Consider the following 18,531-nt stretch of genomic DNA (forward strand, 5'->3'; position numbering starts at 1 on the left):
AAAAATATAGAACGTTTCACGAATTTGCGTGTCATCCTTGCTCAGGGGCCATGCGAATCTTCTCTGTATCGTTCCAATTTTAGTATATGTGCTGCCAAAGCAAGCACTCACATGCTGTTTTTGAATCTAATCACATAGAGTTTTGGGCATGTTGCCACCACATTGTATCTGCGGCTGGTCATATGATGAGTGGTGGGCATGTTCATCCTCAAGCCTGGTCCCATGGGGGGACCATGATGGCTCACATGCCTATTTTGAGGCTGGTAACATGGTGAAATGTAGGGACGTATTGGAGCATGTGATATTTACTACCCCTGCTATTTAGGTGGTGTATGGGCATATTAGCCCTTAAATTATTTCTTAGCCTGGTCACTTGGGGGCTATAAGTACATGTTGAACCAAATGCAGTTTCCAAGTCAGGTCACATATATGTGTATGTGTGCATACATATGTAGGAATGTATGTGTATGTTCACACTAATGTATTTTCTTGTTTTTTCATATGTAGGGTGTATATATCATGTTCAAACACATATATATGAAAGAGTTGCTGGGTGGTGATAGTACACGCCTTTAATCCCAGCACTCAGAGGCAGAGACGGGCTGATCTCTGCAAGGTCAAGGCCAGCTTAGTCTACAGAGTGAGTTTCTGGATAGACTCCAAAGCTACACAGAGAACCTCTGTCTCAACAAAAAGCAAAAAACAAAAACAAAGAAAAAGAAAAAGAAAAGAAAGCCAGGAAATGCTTGTGTGAACATGCACAGACACACCTAGATATAACAGGCCTAGAAAATACATGTGTTTGAATATGCATATATACTCCTTTTGCTGTTGTTTTGAGACTGGGTTTTTCTGTGTATCCCTGGTTGTGTTGGAACTTACTCTGTAGACAAGGCTGGTCTGGGATTCACAGAGATTTGCCTGCCTCTGACTCCCAAATGCTGAGATTAAAGGCGTACACAACCACTGCTTGACCTGTACTGTAGCTGGACTTTCTTGTTGAAATTTATTTGGACCACCAGCCCCCAAATAACAACATGTGGATTTATTATCAATTATGAAAGGTTGGTCTTATCTTAGGCTTTTTTTTTTGGTTTTGTTTTTCAAAACAGGGTTTCTCTATAGCTTTGGGGATTGTCTTGGAATTACCTATTATAGACCAGCCTTGAACTGCCCCAGCCACCACTGCCTGGTAATTAATCTATTTCTATTAATATATGTTTTATCTCGTGGCTCATTACCTTTCCTTCATACTGTACATCCAACTTCCTCTGTGTCTTGGTGGTGAAATGTGCACCCCTAGATTCATCCCAAGTTCCCCTCTTTCCCCAGAAGTCCTGCCTCTTCTCTCCTGCCTAGTTATTAGCCATTCAGCTTTTTATTAACCAATCACAGTGACACATCTTCACACAGTGAATAAAAAGATTATTCCACAACACTGGCCATATACTTATACATATGAAAGAAAAAGGAAACACATTTGTGGGAACATATACATCTACATATGGCAAAACTAGGGTAATATGTGTGTGTGGACTCGCATTTATACCTAAATATCACACAACTAAAAAAATACATGTATGTGAACATGAGCATATTTGCTATTTATGACAAAACTAGGAAATGCATGTATGTGAACATGCACATATACATTCACATACATACATTTCCCAACTTTTATGTTATGTGTTTATGTGCATATTCACACATTTGTATTTCCTAGCTCTGTTGTATGTAGATGAGTATATTGTTCAAAAACATATTTTCCTTAGGTCAGGCATATGTAGGTATAAATGCATGTAGATGTGTATGTCTATGCTGACACACATATTTTTGAACTTTGTCATGGGTGGCTTATATCTGCAAGTTCACATACATGCATTTTCTAGATCTGTATTATGCTGGTGTATAACATACACATGTTCACATTTTTGTATTTTCCAGCTGGATCATATGTATGTATATGATCATAAGTATGTATTTCCTATCTCTGTCATATGTAGTGTTACGGTTAGAGTTGATGCTCAGGGTTAGTTAGGGTTAGTGTTAGGATTAGTATTATCAGGTTAGACAAAGGGTTGGGAGTAGGGTTAGGGTTATATAGTTGTAGATGGTTATAGTTAGAGAATTAATGTTAGCAGTAGAGGTTTAAAGGTAGAAGTTTAGGTTTTGGAGTTAGTATTAGATCAAGAAGTAGGTTTAAATCTAGGTTTAGGCTGAGCTTTGTGATACTTAGGCATATAATTGGGCTAGCTGAACAGCCAGACTTGTTTTAGGGTTGACTATGGTGACGGTGAAGGTTAGTGCTGAGCCTAGGGTTTGTTACAGACAAACAAGGTTACAAGCAGAGCTGTAGTTAAGGTTGTGTGTAGTGTTAGATTCAAGGTTATAGTTATGCGTTAAACATGGGGCTAGGGTTATAGCTCAGGTTAGGTTTAAGGCTGTAATTATGTCCTAGATTTGTTTTAAGGCCAGGCTTAGCACTGAGGCTATGGCTTAGGTTACGATATGGGTTGCAATTGGGGTTTCTGTCAAATGTTAATGTTACAGTTGTGGTTATATTTACAGTTGGATTTATGGATAGGGTTATGTATAGAGTTAGGTTTAAGGCTGGGGTCAGGGTTAATGTTAGGGATTGTGTTAGGGTTAAGCCTATTGTTGGGGTTATTATGTGTTATATTTACAGAAGGCTTAGGGAAATGGTTCTGGCTGAATCTTTGGTTTTGTTTAGGGTTAGCGCTGGAGCTACAATTAGAGTTAGGTACCTGTTTAGAGTTTTTGTTAGAGGTTTAGAATTAGGCCTATGTCGATGCTTAAGGTCAAGACTATGAGTAGGGTTAGATGAGGGGGAGGGTTTAGTTTAGGCTATGACTTGTGTTACAGTTAGAGCTTGGGCTGTTGTTTGGGTTACATGTAAGGTTGGGGTTTGGGTTAGTTCTAGAGTCAAATGCTATGGCTGGGGATAGTCTTAGGTTTCAGCTTATAGCTAGGCTTAGGAGTTTTTCTAAGGTTAGGGTTAATCTGAACTATGACAGAGCCAAGGCTTTGTTTGGACCTTCAGTCAGGGTTTAGGTTAGGACTTGGGCTACAATTAGAGTTAGGGATATGCTTAGAATTTCATTTAGAGTTAGAACTCAAATTAGGCCAGTGACAAAGCTCAGTGTTATGGTTATGGCTAGGTTTAAAGATTAGGGTTGTAGTTTGGGTTAGAGGTAGGGTTAGGACTAGTGTTACGACTAGGGCTGGTTTAGGCCTAATTCTAGGGTTATGGTTGGGACTTGTGTTATGGTTAGATCTAGTGCTGGTCTTATAGTTAATGTTATAGCTTCTGTTAGGGTTAGTGCTATTGTTAGGCTTATGGTTAATTTTGGTTTATGATTACTAAATTTATGATTATGTTTTTTTTTTCTTTTTTTGGTTTTTCAAGATAGGGTTTCTCTGTAGTTTTGGAACCTGTCCTGGAACTAGCTCTTGTAGACCAGGTTGGCCTCAAACTCCCAGAGATCCACCTGCCTCTGCCTCCCAAGTGCTGGGATTAAAGGCATGTGCCACCACTGCCCAGCTTATGGTTGGTTGGTTCTTGAGTTATGATTAGGGTTAGGTGTTGCAGAATATTTGTTTACACTGTGTGAAGATGTGTCACTGTGATTGTTTTAAGAAAGAGCTGAATGACTGGTAGCTAGGCAGGAGAGAATAGGTAGAACTTCCAGGCAGAGAGGAACTCAGGAGATGAATTTAGGCTCACATGAGACACCTGCAAGACTCAGAACAAGTTGGACATACAGAATGGAACAGAGGTAGAACAACCATGAGGCAGAATGCAGGATTTATAAAAACTAGTTGGGAATGAGCCTAAGCTGAGACCAAGTTTTCATAATTAATAAGAAGTCTCCATGTTGTTATTTGGGGGCTGGCGACTCAAAGATAGTCTGACATGCAAGCTTGCTACAATGATGTCCAGACTTACTTATGATTTGGACAGAAATGAAGGTTAGTTTTATGACTTGGTCTAGGCTTAAGATTAATGCTAAGAAGAAGGTTAGTGTCAGAGTTATGGTTATTTTTTATTTTAGGATGTTGGCTAGGTTTATTGTTGGGGTAGGTCTAGGGTTAGTGTCAGTTTGATGATTAAGTGTGATGGCAATAATTCATTTTAGGGTTATATTTATGGTTAGGTTCTATCCTGGACTTGAGGTTAATTAAAGGGCTTGGGTTAATATTAGGGATAGACCTATTGTTGTGGTTAGGGTTATCGTTGGGATACTGTTAGGGCTAAGATTGGGTATGGTCATGGCTAAGACTTGGCTTAACATTATGTTAGAGGTATTATTGTTATTATAAGATTAGGGTCTACATTATGGCTAGTCTTAGGTTCAGGGCTAAAGCTATGGATAGGGTTACTACTTGGGTTATACTCCAGATTATTACTTTCTTTGGACAGGGTTAGTGCTTTCAGGGTTTGGTTTAAGGTTAGGGTTGGGCTTTATTGTGATTAGAGTTAGGGTTATAGGTACAGTTAAAGTTAGATTTATATCTGGGTTCATTGTTAGACTTAGAGCTGGGTTAGGTTAGGGTTCCTTTACCACTAGAGTTATTGTCAGGACTAGAGTTATCTTTCATCCAAAGGCTATTGTTAGGATTAGTGGCTTAGGGTTAGGATACAATTTTTGATAGTGTTGGACCCTAGAGTCCAATTACCGAGGAGGAGTTGCCCCAAGAAAACACTCTTACACCGTAGTTGATGTAAAAGCATGAGGATTTTAATTCTGTCATGACAGGGTCACTCAGCATTCAAGCCAAGGACCCTGAATAGCTGGCACAGGCTACTTTTAAAGCAAAAAGCCATAGAAACAAGTGGGGGGATGGGGGGTTGTTTTCCAACTATTGGGATTGGCTTATTCAAAGGGCTATTGATAATAATTGGTCCGAGCCAGGACTAGAGGATGGTTGACAGATCAGGTGAGTTAAGAAGAAACATTTGAGGGTTACTTTGACCCCTTCCCAGGGACTGAGTCAAAACATCAGGAACTAAGTTAACATCTTAAGGGTTATTTTGCCCCAATTTCAATAACTTAGTTCTATCTGGAGAACATTCATAGAGACTCAGGGAGATAGAAAGTTTCCAACATTTCACTACGTGTGTGGGTAATTGTTAGATTCCTGGTTCCCAGGGGAGGGGGGAAAGCACTAAGGCTGAGAGACCTCAGAGTTATTTTAGATTTCTACAATAGTTGTAGACTTATGCCTATGCTGGGGATGAATTTAGGACCGAAGTTTCTGTCCTGCCTGGTCCTGCAGCTGTTCAGTCCCAAATAAACACACAGATGTCTACATTAATTATAAACTGGTTGACCCATTAGCTCAGGCTTCTTATTAACTCTTATAACTTACATTAGTCCATAATTCTTGTCTTTGTTAGCCATGAGGCTTGGTACCCTTTTGGCAAGGCAGTCACATCTTGCTTTTCTATGTCTGGCTTTCTCTCTGTCTGGGTGACCACTGCAGACTGAAACTTCCCTCTTCCCAGAATTCTCGTTGCCCCACCTCGGCTTCCTGCCTGGTCACCCTTCTTATACTTCCTGGCTGGCATTTTATTAAAAATAATACAAGTAAAAATAATAATAGGATAAAAGACTATTATCCCACAGCAAAATAGGATTAAGATTATGTGTTTGGGACATAGCATGAAGAAGTTTGCCCCTACTAATCTCAAGAGAAACCAGGAATGTTAAGCATGCAGAACTGCCTTTCCAATGGGAAAGATGAAAAACCCGCACTTCCATCCAGAAAACTGAGAACTGGAAATGATTGATGTTATCTGTGATCTGTTATGAGTGATCTGTGTTATGTGTTGGGTCAGGTCATATCAACATATTAAGCTCCTACAACCAGGACCAGAGGTGGATAATAGACCAAATGTCCCTCCCACTTTTCTTTTGGTTTTTCTAGAAAGGGTTTCTCTGTAGCTTTGGAGCCTGTCCTGGAACTAGCTCTTGTAGAACAGGTCAGCCTTGAACTCACAGAGAACCGCCTGCCTCTGCCTCCTGGGTGCTAAAATTAAAGGTGTGAGCTATCACTGCCCGGCAGCCCAGATGACTTCTGTACTATCTGTATGACGTAGATCTGGTCAGATCTAGGCCCTTAATCAGGTACAGGTAGCCTATCTCTAGAACCTGTCTTTTTGAGAGAAATAATAAATACCCTGAGTTGAGTTTCAGTGTAATTGCACTTCTTTGTGCAATGGGGGATTGTATTATACCAGGAAACTTTTTTCCAAACTCCACTGTGCTAAATACATTGGGAATAAACTACTTGTTATTAGACTCCCCAAAGTCTGATCCAGGTTGACCAAGTCAACCTATACCCGGTTTTTACTCTTATCTCTTCATGTGATTTGCTTCTCTGTATGACGTCTGCAGGGACCCTCTCAATTATGCATAGATTTAGACTTAGTATGAGTGTTAAGAGTTGTTCTAGGGTGGCTAGAGAGATGACTTAGAGGTTAAGAGCACTGATTGCTCTTCCAGAAGTCCTGTGCTCAATTCCTAGTAACTATGTAGTGGCTCACAACCATCTATAATGAAATCTGGTGCCCTCTCTTCTGGTGTGCAGGCCTCTAATCAGGCAGAACATTGCATACACAACAAATAAATAAATAAATAAATAACAATGTTTTCTTGTTTTTTCAAGATAGGGTTTCTCTGTGCAGCTTTGGAGCCTGTCCTGAAACTCACTCTGCAGACCAGACTGGCCTCAAATTCACAGAGATCCATCTGCCTCTGCATCCTGGGGGCTGGGATTAAAGGTGTGTGCCGTTACCTCCTGGCCATAAAATTATTTTTGTTGTTACTTCTTAACTGTAACTTTGCTACTGTTACGAATTGTAATGTGAATATCTGATATGCAGGGTATCTGATATGTGTCCCCTGTGAAAGGATCCCTAAGGGATTACGACCCACAGATTGAGAACCACTGATTTAGGGGTAGGGTAGATTTAGATTAGAATGGGAGTAGGGTTAGGTTTTATTATGGCCAAGACCATGTTTGTTGCTAGGAGTAGGGTTTGTGCTTGCCTAGGTTTAGGTTAAGTGTTATAGTTTAGCTAGGATTATATGTAGTCTCAGGTTATTTTAGGTTGGGTAAGAGCTCCAGCTGAGGTTAAGTTTAAAGTCTCTGTTACACTTGGGCTTTTAGTTAGGCCTTCTGTTAATGTTATGGCTGTGGTTTGTTTTAGTGTTTATGGCTAGGGATGGGGTTAGCAATTTGGCTATGGTAAGTATAAGGGATGTGGTTAGATTTAGGGTTAAGGTTGGACATAGGGTTAGGATTAGTATTGAGGCAAGACTTAGTTTTAGGGCTAGGTTAAGTTTTAGGTTTTGGTTAGGTTTAGGGCTAGGTCTGATTCTGGCAGGACAAACGTTAGTGTTATCACTGGGACTGGCATTAGAGTTAGGGCTAGTTTTATTATTTGGTTTAGGACTAGACTATTTTATGTTTAGGGTTGGGGCAATGGTTAGGGTTTATATTGAGGTGACCCTAAAGTGTGTATTAAGTGTAGCATTAGTTTGAGTGTTAGGTTTAGGCTAAGGTTTGGCTTGTGGTTAAATTGTTATTTTTTTAAGGACAGTGTTAGGGTTATGGATAGGTTTAAGGTTAAGATGAGTTTAGGTCTAGGTTTAGGGTCAGGGATAAAGTTATGTCAGGAGCTAGATTAGGCCTGTGGTTTGTGACCTTGGCTATGATTAGAGTGGGATTAGAATTATGGCAAGGATAGGTTTAGAGTGATGACTAGGGTTATGACTAAAGTATGTTTACCATTAGAATTAAGGCTGAAGTTTGATTTTGATCTTTGGCAAGGGTTAGGGTTAGTTAATACTTCTGTTAGTGCTATGTTTAGCCCACTATTAGGGCTTGTGCAGGGTTAGGCCTGAGCTTATGATCATCACTGATTATTGTTGGTGTTCTAGGATTAGGTTAGGGCTTTTTTGTTTTTTGTTTTTGTTTGTTTTCTTTTTTCAAGACAGGGTTTCTCTGTGTAGCCCCTGCTGTCCCAGGACTCACTCTGAAGACCAGACTGGCCTCAGACTCAGAGATTTGCTTGCCTCTGACTCCTGAGTGATGGGACTAAAGGGCTGGTGCCATTTCCTTAAAGGTTAGTACGATTGTTAATGTTAGGTGTAAGGCTTAAGGTTAGAGTAGGTTCAGGTTGGAGGGCTGAGACTAGTGTTAATATTATGTCAAGGGTTAGGTCTATACTTAACACTAGTTTTGGGTTCAGGACTAGGTTTAATTTTTGGTTTGGGGCTAGAATTATAGTTAGGACTAGGGTTTAAAGTTATAACTTGGTTTATGTTATGATAAGAGCAAGGCTTAGGCTAGGGCTAGGTTAAGTTTTAGAATACAAGTTATATTTTTCTTATTTTTCTTTTTGTTTATGGTTGTGGTTTGTTTTAATGTCAGATTTTAGGTTTCAGGTTAGAATTAGGCATATGTTTAGAGAAGTTTAGGATTATGCTTATGTCTAGAGTTAGAGTTCATTTTAAGTATATGGTTAGTGTTAAGGTAGCAAAATGTTTAGGACTTGGGTTAGAGTTAGATTTTAGTTTGGGTGAGTGATATGACTACGATTAAGGTTAGGGCTGGAGCTACTCTCAGGACAAGTGCTATTGCTAGACTTGGGGCTAGCTTTAAGTTTATGACTGCCTTTTGGATTGGTCTAAATTATCATTAGAGCTGTGTTTAATATTTGAATTAGAAGTCAGGTCAGGGTTATGACTGGCTTGTGATTTTACAGTATTAATGTTAGTGTTTGGGCTAGGAGCAGACTCAGCTCTATGTCCTCTGACTAGGACTAATGGTATGGTTAGGGTTACATTTAGGAATTGGGTTAGGTCTAAGATTATGTTTTGTTCTGGGTCAGTTAGGATTAGGATGCGGTGAGTGTAAGGGTAGACCTCTGGCTAGGCTTCGGCTTATTGTTCCTTTAGCATTAGGGTTTGGGTGATGGTGTAAATGGGGGATAAGTTTTAATGTTACATCCAGGTTTAGGTTTAGGGTTAGTTCTAGGGCTAGAATTAGTTGAGGCTAAGGTTAAGGTTAGTTAGTTCTAGGGTTGGACATATGTTTAGGGATTCGTGCTTGTTCAGAGATATGTTACGAATGTTAGCCTTCAGTCATGAATCTGTGCTGGGGTTAAAACTACGGTTAAGTTTAAAGTTCGGTTTTGATACGGGTGTGCTCTAGGGATAGATAAATGGTTATGGTTATGGTTAAAGTTACTTTATAGTAAATGCTGGAGTCAGATTGAGAGCTAGGGTTAGAAAGGCTGTAGGAATGAAGTGAACCTGTTTTCATATAAGACCTCTTAGGAGGTCAGGAGGGTAGTGTTTTCTTATATGACTTTCTGAGAGGTGAGCAGCAGATGTTTTCTGTATTGCCTCTAAAAGTAACTTATTCTGTGCAGGGTTTCCTCCCCCATCACTTCAAGTCTATCTGACGACCTCATTAAGCAATAGTCCCATATGCCTTAGACTGAATTTGTTAGTTGTTACTTAAGATAAATAATGTAAGATAGGTATGGTTGGCACACACCTTTAATACCAGCACTCAGGAGACAGAGGAGGTGGATCTCTGAGTTCAAGGCCAGCCTGGTCTACAGGATGAGTTCCAGGCCAGTCAGGGTTACACAGGGAAATCCTGTCTTGAAAAACCAAATAAAAAAGAGAAAGCTCTATCAGCATGTCCAAACAGTTTCAGATACATTAGCCTTCTTAAGAGATTCTGTAGGAACAGGTCACTGTAAAATAAAAAGGAAGATATTCTTTGCTTTGAAAATATACACAGGAAGCAGGCAGTAGCTGTTTTTCTGTCTCTGACATTGTGATAGTACCGTCTCAGCAGTCTCGTGGATGCATCTCTGAGAGTCACTGTGTCAGAAGTACTCATTCCTACTCAGTCACCATGTCTTCTTCACTTCAGGACCGTCTCAGTAAGTAACGTTAAGTCTTACAAACCTGAGACTGTTATTTCCAGTCCTAAAAAGAAAAGAGACAGCAGAAGCCCTAATATCAAGACCTGGCAGTTTCTCAGCAATTGGTTTCTTGGCAGGTATCTTAGGAAGAGGTTATTGTGAAAGCAAAAGAAAGAGTGCTCTTTCCTTAAAATGGAGACTTAGACAGTGAGTGTTCACCTTTTCTTACGTGATTTCTTGTAAGTATTAAGCCTCAGGGGTCTCTTAAAGGCATTCCTCACAATGGATTGTGCTGTAGGCAGTGCTGTCACTGTACGCTCTTTTGAAAGGTAAAAAGACTTGTGCAGCCACTTCATTAACACTTCACAAACTGGTGTGGGTTCCTCTCTGTGTGCTGTGAATACCACTGGTTAATAAAGAAGTTGTTTTGGCATATGGCAGGGCAGGATGTAGCCAAGCTGGGAGAGAGAGAGAGAGAGAGAGAGAGAGAGAGAGAGAGAGAGAGAGAGAGAAAGTGTAGGCAGAGTCAAAAAGATGCCATGTAGCTATCAAAGGAAAAAGATGCCACAACCTCGTGGCAATATACAGATTAATAGAAATGGGTTAATTTAAGATGCAAGAGTTAATTAAAAAGCTGAGCTAATAGGCCAAGCAGTGTTGTAATTAATATAGTTTTTGTGTGATAAGTCAGGTGTGGATAACTGAGAACAAATGAGCAGTCTCTGTTTACAAAATGGCGCCCACTGTCTGTGGCATGGATCCACATGAGACTTAAAAAAAGCTTAAGAGGAAAAAAAAAGGGAATTCTAGACCCACAAAAATGGGATCCAAGTGCAATTTCTTGATAGCTGCATTTTTTTTTTCTTCAGCTTGGCTGTGTTTGTAGGGTGCAGCTCCTTTAAGAGACTTTCTGACTCAACATTAGCAGCAAAGACAGCAGGGCTTCTTTGAAAGACAGCTTCCTGATTCATGCGGGCAGTATGAATAGCTCTGGCTCTTTCAGGAGGTCAAGCACTTAAATGGGGTTTGTGAGCAGCATGCAGCAAGTTGCTTAATGCCTGCAACATAGACTTCTTGTGTCTCTGGAGCTGGGGCAGTGAGCATGGCTTGCAGAGGCAGTGAGCATACCTCTACCATATTGGACAGGGTGGAGGCAACAGGCAGGGCTGTGGAGTTGGTCCTAGTCATGCCCACTTAGCATTTAAAAGAAAGAAAAGCACTTCTGGTCAGAAAATGATTACAGATATGCAATAAAGACAGATGAAAAAGACCTCTGAATGGGTCACAGTGTTGGAGAAATGTATGTAGGCTTGGGAGAGAGAAGAAAAAGAGTATAGACCATTATAAAAAGAAATAGTTAAAAAAAAACCAAAGTCTTTGAAAGGACAGTAAAAGTAATACAAATAGATTAAAGGAGTAAAAGTATTTTTCAAGCCATTTAAGATGGGAAATACATAAAAAGTCCGGATTATGTATACTATTGTGTTTTTGAATTTTTTGACTGTGAATGAGCTAAGTACAGAAAGACATTTTATTGTACAGGCTGCTAAGTTAAACCAGTATAAAGGTATCTTGACTTCAAAATTTGGGTCTAAGGATATGTTGCTTTGGAAAAGAAGTTCTGCTTTTATTTCCACAGGAGATGAGAACCTGGGGATTCCTTCCAGGCTAATGTGGTTTGATGAAATAAGACCCCCTCAAAAGGTCTCTGAATCCTAAAAATATTTTGCTTAACAAACAGAAGGAAGCAGTTTCGAAAAAACAATGCCCAAATTCCCAAAATGATTGTATATAAATGTTCGTTTTCATTTAAAGAGAGATATGATATAAGATGAATACTTTGCATTGGTATGGATTTTGGTCTATTGATACAAATTTAAGGTCGATTCGCTACACTGTGTATATGCATTTCTGCTCTTTTTAAAGGTATTGTGTTTGTGAAGCTCATTTAAAAATGTAATGTACAGTTAAGAAATACAGATTAATAGTCTTCTATAATAATCAAACTTTTAGTCATGTTAGGTTTTCTAAATATATAAAGATATATTTCAGTTAGATAGATAATCTTCAGTGCTTCAAAGACCTATGGAATATGGTATTCAAAATGTTTTAAGAATTTAAACTTTTTCTTTTTTCTTTTTTTGATTTTTCAAGACAGGGTTTCTCTTTAGCTTTGGAGCCTGTCCTGGAACTAGCTCTTGTAGATCAGACTGGCCTCAGACTCACACAGATCTGCCTGTCTTTGCCTCCCAAGTGCTGGGATTAAAGGTGTGCACCACCACCGCCCGGCTGAATTTAGACCTTTTTTTAACAATGAGACATGACTGTTTCTGGCAACACCAATTACTTCAGAGAAGTTGATGGGCATTGAAGAAACTCATTATGGAATTTGCCTTCAATGTGACAAGGCTAGTCATTTTGGCAAGAAACTGCTTTTGCCTGAGCTGCTTGGTGGTATGCTGTATAAACTGGATATGCAGGATCCACAAAAAAAAAATGACTGCTGAATTTGCCTAAAGAAGGTGAGACAGTCTTTCAGAGTTCCTGCTTCACAGAAAATACTGCCAGACATTCTGCAGGACACAAAAGAAAGTGACTGAACAGTTTTTCAAATTTCCTGCTTCATGGAAAAGTCTGACATATACTATGGGCCTTTAGGCTGAAGATGGATGCCCCAATGTTACAGATGGTGACTGTCTAGGCAGCAAGATGTCTCTGTCAATTCTAGAGTTTTGGAAGTTGCTTACAATGCACTTCCTGTTAGCTTAGGTAATATTATATCCTTCTGGTGTCTTTGAAGAATTGAAGACACACAGTTATAGTTACAGAATTCCTTAGAATGGTAAAGGATAAATTAGATATAAAGCTTTAGACTCACAAAGATAGGATAGATGCTAGAGTATTTTCCTTAATTTACCAAATGTAAATGGACTAACTATTGTAACAATAATTCTGGCTTAAGAATGGTTTTGTATATATAATTTTACTATGTTAAAGTTAAAACCTTCCTTTTTATTTAGACAGAAAAGGGAAGATGATATGGGATTCCCCTCTTTATACTATGAATTCTATTGGTTAATAAAGAAACTGCTTTGGCCTATGGCAAGGGAGAATATAGCCAGGCTGGAAGAGATATATAGAGAGAGAATAGGCGGAGTTAGAGAGACACCAGGTAGCTGCCAAAGGAGAAGGACACACCAGAATCTTACCAGTAAGCCACAGCATCGTGGTGATACATAGATGAAAAGAAATGGTTAATTTAAGATGCAAGAGTTAGTTAATAAGAAACTTTAGCTAATACGTCAAGCAGTGTTATAATTAATATAGTTTCTGTGTGATTATTCTGATCTAGGTGGCCGGGAAAAAACGAGCAGTCTCTGTTTACAGAACACAGAGAGTGACTGAGTTATTGACAGTCTTGTGAAATGAAGTCATTAAAACTCACAAATAGAGCTATGTGGTGGTGGTGCACACCTTTAATCCCAGGAGGTAGACACAGGTGGATCTCTGTGAGTTCGAGGCTAGTATGGTCTACCAAGCAAGTTCTAGGACAGGCTTCAAAGCTACAGAGAAACCCTGTCTTGAGAAACAAACAAAACACAAAACAAACAACAACAACAACAAAACTCACAAATAGTTTCTGGGAAATTAGACTTTTTCCCTCCTGAGTCAGGGTTTCTTTCTGTAGTCCTGGCTGTCTTGGACCTTCCTCTGTTGACCAATCTAGCCTCAAACCCAGAGATCTGTTTGCCCCACCTCCTGAATGCTGGGATTAAAGATGTTTACTACTACTGCCCTTTGGGACTTAGACTTTTTTTTTAATGTTTTACTTATTTATTTTTAAAATGTTTAAAAAACCAATCTTTTTATTTTACATACCAATCCCAGTTCCCCTTCCCTCTCCTCCTCCTGCTCTCCCCACCTTCTCCCCACTCCACATTCATCCATTGCTCAGAGAGAGAATAGCTTCCAACAGGAAGTCAACAAAGTCTGTCATATCATGTTGAGGCAGGACCAAGGCCTTCCTGACCCCTGCATCTAGGCTGAGCAAGGTATCCATAAACAATAGGCTCCAAAAAGCCAGATAAATCCAGATCCCATTACCAGCGGCCCTACAAACTGCTCAAACCACACAACTATCACCCACATTCAGAGGGCCTAGTTTAGTCTTATGTAGTCAGTCTGAAATCAGTGAACTCCAACTAGCTTGTGTCAGCTGCTTTTGTGGGTTTCCCCATTATGTGTTTTTTTTATTTGTTTGTTTGTTTATTTTTCCAGTCAAGGTTTCTCTGTATTGCTTTGGAGCCTGTCCTGGAACTAGCTCTTGTGCTGGGATTAAAGGCATGTGCCACCACTGCCCAGCCCTCATCATGGTCTTGACTCCTTTGGTCGTATTATCACTTCTCCCTCTTTTCAACTGGACTCTGTGAGCTTGGCCCAGTGCTTAGCTATGGTCTGTATCTGTTTCCATCAGTTATTAGATGAAGGTTCTATGATGACAATCAAGGTAGTCATCAATATGATTACAGGGGAAGGTCAGTTTAGGCATCCTCTTCACTATTGCTTAGAGTCTTAGCTGGGGTCATCCTTGTGGATTCCTGAGAGTTTCCCTTGTTTCTCCCTAACCCCATAATGGCTCCCTCTATCTCTTTGCTTGTTCTCCCTCTCTGTTCTTCCCTCACTGACCATCCCATTCCCTCATGTTCTCCTTTTCTCTACCCCTCCCCCACTTGCCCAATTTTCTCAGATCTTGTCTGTTTCCCTTTCCCAGGAGATTCATGTATGTCTCCCTTAGGGTTCTCCTTGTCACCTAGTTTTATTTGGGGCCATGATTATCCTTTGCTTTACGTCTAATATCCACAAATGAGTGAGTACATACTGTGTTTGTATTTCTTGGTCTGGGTTACCTCACTCAGGATTTTTTTTTCAAATTCCATCTGTTTGCCTGCAAATTTCAAGATGCCATTCTTTGTTTACCACTGAGCAAATGTACATTGTGTAAATCGTACATTTTCTTTACCCGTTCTTCTGTTGAAGGTTGTTTCCAGGTTCTGGCTATTATAAATAGTGCTGCTATGAACATAGTTGAGCAAATGTCCTTGTGGTGTGAGTGTGCCTTCTTTAGGTATATGCCCAAAAGTGGTATTGCTGGGTCTTGAGGTAGACTGATTTCCAATTTTCTGAGAAACCGTCATACAGATTTCCAAAATGGCTATAGAAGTTTGCACTCTCATCAGCAATGAAGGTGTGTTCTTTTTACTCTACATCCTCTCCAGTATAAGCTGTCATCAGTGTTTTTGACCTCAGTCATTCTGGTAGGTGTAAGATGGTACTCGGTTGTTTTTATTTGTATTTTCCTGATGGCTAAGGATGTTTAGCATTTCCTTAAGTGTCTTTGGCCATTTGAACTTCCTCTGTTGAGAATTTTGTTTAAATCTGTGCCCCATTTTTTAACTGGATTATTTGGTAGTTTGATGTCTAGCTTCTTGAGTTCTTTGTACATTTTGGAGATCAGCCTTCTGTCAGACGTGGGGTTGGTGAAGATCTTTTTTCCATTCTGTAGGCTGCCGTTTTTTTTTTGTTGTTGTTGTTGTTGACTGTGTTCTTTGCCTTAAAGAAACTTCTCAGTTTCAGGAGGTCAGGACTTAGACTCAATGGGTGTTGTCTGGAACAGTTTGTAAAAACAGAAAAGGCATCTTCATTACTTTAATAATGTAGCGGGTCAGGACGCAGGAGATCAAAACTCCTTAGATGACTTATTAAGCAAAGACTATCTTCATGGCTCTGTGGTTGGAGCTCTAAGGTGCCACTATTTTCTAAGTAGTCATAGTACTCTGTCAATAGAGTCCTCTTTGGTCATCTAACTAGAGACACTCTCTGAAGCTTGAATGACTGTGTTAGTTCCCATAATCATGAAAAAACAAAGTGAGGAAAGTCATAACAGCTAGTACGGATAGTCACTTGCCAATTTAACTGATTTCATAGGAGCCAGGTGGTCATGGCAGTGGTGCATGCCTATAATCTGAACACTAGGGAGGCAGAAGCAGGTGCATCTCCAAATCCGAGGACAGCCTGGTCTATAAAATGAATTCCAGCACAGCCAGAGCTACACAGAGAAACCCTGTCTTTAAAAAAAAAGGTTATGGTTTAATTGTGAAGTATTTGTGTGCCAATTGTGTTGATTCATTTTTTTTTGTTAATGACACGAACTGGGAAGAGGACACGTCAATTGAGGAATTGCTCTAGCAGGCAGGTGTGTAGTAAGTCCCTTGATTAATTAATGATTGATGTGGGAGGGCCCAGCAAATAGTGGGCAATGACACCCTTAGTCAATTGGGCCTAAGTTGTATAAGAAAAAAGATTGAGAAAGCCATAAAAATCGAGCCAGTAATCAATGTTCCTTCACAGTCTTTACTTCAGCTCCTACCCCGGGCTTCTTGCTCTGATTTTCCTCAGTGACAGACTGTGATATGTCAGGGAAACAAACTTTTTCCTTTCCACATTGCATTTTCTTATGGAGTTTATTACAACAACAGAAAGCAGACTGGGATCTTAGAAGCGCAGTTTCAGAAACAACAGCTTTTTAGTTTGTGCCCCAAATCAGGACTGAGCAGCCATTCAAGCTAATGGGGTGGATGAAGTGAGGATTTCTTTCATGCCCTCCAGAGCTGTCAGTGTTCATCTGATTTCCTTTTGTGGACAGACTAGTTTGGTTTCAACTGAGAATCAGCTTCTCAAGTATTTTAACCTCTTTCATCTCTATTGTTACAGACACACTCAACCTAGCCAGCACATTTGCTTGCATGTTAATTATTTGCTTAAAGGGCTCTTGGTGTGTTCAGACAAGTAACTGATCAGTTTGGAAAACTGCAGGGCAGGTTGAAACAGTACCGATATGAGGGCCGGCTTGTTGGGATATCTGTTCCCGCCCAGTACCCCACAGCCAGCAAGTCCCAGAGAAAATCAATCACACAGAGATCTCTATAAGTTATAAAGATGATTGGCCCATTAGCTCAGGTTTCTTATTAGCTATTATGACTTATATTAACCCATTATTCTGATCTATTTTAGCCATATGGCTTGGTACCTTGTTCAGCTGTCAGCTCACATGTTGCCTCTTCGGTGGTCTGGGCAGGAAAGGCGGAGGGAGCTTCCTGCTTCCCAGAATATTCCTGTTCTCATCGCCCCGCCTATACTTCCTGCCTGGCCAATCAGCGTTTTATTAAAATACATGATTGACAGAATACAGACAATTCTCCCGCACCACTGATACACCCAAACATATCCAGGTCACACAGCTGATGTAAATCCTGTTGAGTTGTGCTGATATTTTGTTTGAAATCTAATAAATTTGCCTGAAGGTCAGAGTGCAAAGCTAAACTGTAGGGGTCGTCCTTCCACGCCACTCACATCCCACGAGTTCCATATTGTCCTAGGGGTTAAAGCACAAGACGCACACACACAGATACAGAGTTCCAGTCATCCTCAAGAAGAGAATGCCCCTTTATTCAACTAAATCCAGGGTTAAAATACCTTTGGCCCCAGTAAAGGAAAACTCCGCCCACCCAGGGACGCCATCTGTAAGAGTCAGCACTTTCCAATGGATACCCACGCCCGACCCAGGCTGTGCGCTTCCTGAACTCGGGCCCACGAGCAGGGACGATTGTCCTGAGGGTTGAAAAAGAGACACACACAAAAGAGACCTTTGCTCATTCACAAGAGTAAATGGCAACTTTATTAAACTCAAGTCAGGTGGCTTCTACCAGTGGGCTAGAAGGATCGAAAATGCAAGGCCTCCTCCCAACCAGAAGCAGGAGAAGATTAAAGCTTCCCGGCCCCTCAGGCAGGGTCAGCTAGGGGAGGCAGGCTATCGGCCCACTGCTAAGACCTTGAATACAAGTGGAATCACCATAACAAACAGAACCAGGTTCTAGCTAGGTTATCCCCTCAAGCCAGAGCTAGTGCAGAGTCTCTAGGAAGCCGGAGGTCACACGGCCCTGCGAATTGCCAGGAGAAGGGAAAAACCTTGGCAGCTACACTAAACCACTAGTTAGTCATAGAGGCCAGGTAGTGGTGGTACACACCTTTAATCCCAGCACTGGGGAGTCAGAGGCAGATGGTTCTCTGTGAGATCAAGGCCACCCTGGGCTATATGAAATTGATCCAGTCTAAAAGAGAAAAGGAGCCAGGCAGTAGTGGCTCACACCTTTAATCCCAGCAATAGGGAGGTGGAGACAGGAATGAAATGACTGGGTAGAGGAGACAGAATTCAGTCTAAAGATTCATAGAGAGATGATTGCCCCTTCAGTTTGGGCATTAGTAGAGGTTAGAACTCTAGTGGCTGACTGTTCTGCTTCTCTGATCCTTCAGTTCTCACCGGTGATAGCTACTCTGAGATTTTATTAAGACCAATTAGAATTTGTGCTACTTCCATATGTGTGTTGTAGTAAAAAAAATAGAATTTGTGCTACACTGAGTAAACCTCTATCAATAGTGTCTTAAATTCACATTTTTAGACAGGTCAAGCTGCTGCATTATAGTTGGCTTGTTTCTGCAGACCT

At 40.4% G+C, this 18,531-nt stretch overlaps 1 non-coding gene across 1 annotated transcript; it reads right to left on the reverse strand.

The window, feature by feature from the left end:
• Positions 1–107, reverse strand: LOC125411276 (U6 spliceosomal RNA). Its single transcript, XR_007235288.1, has one exon. It is a non-coding gene; the product is annotated as a U6 spliceosomal RNA (small nuclear RNA).
• Between the last annotated feature and the right edge of the window lie 18,424 nt (positions 108–18,531).

This window comes from Myodes glareolus, chromosome 2 (assembly GCF_982192425.1).
Source record: "Myodes glareolus chromosome 2, mMyoGla1.1, whole genome shotgun sequence".
NCBI classification, from domain to species: Eukaryota; Metazoa; Chordata; class Mammalia; order Rodentia; family Cricetidae; genus Myodes; species Myodes glareolus.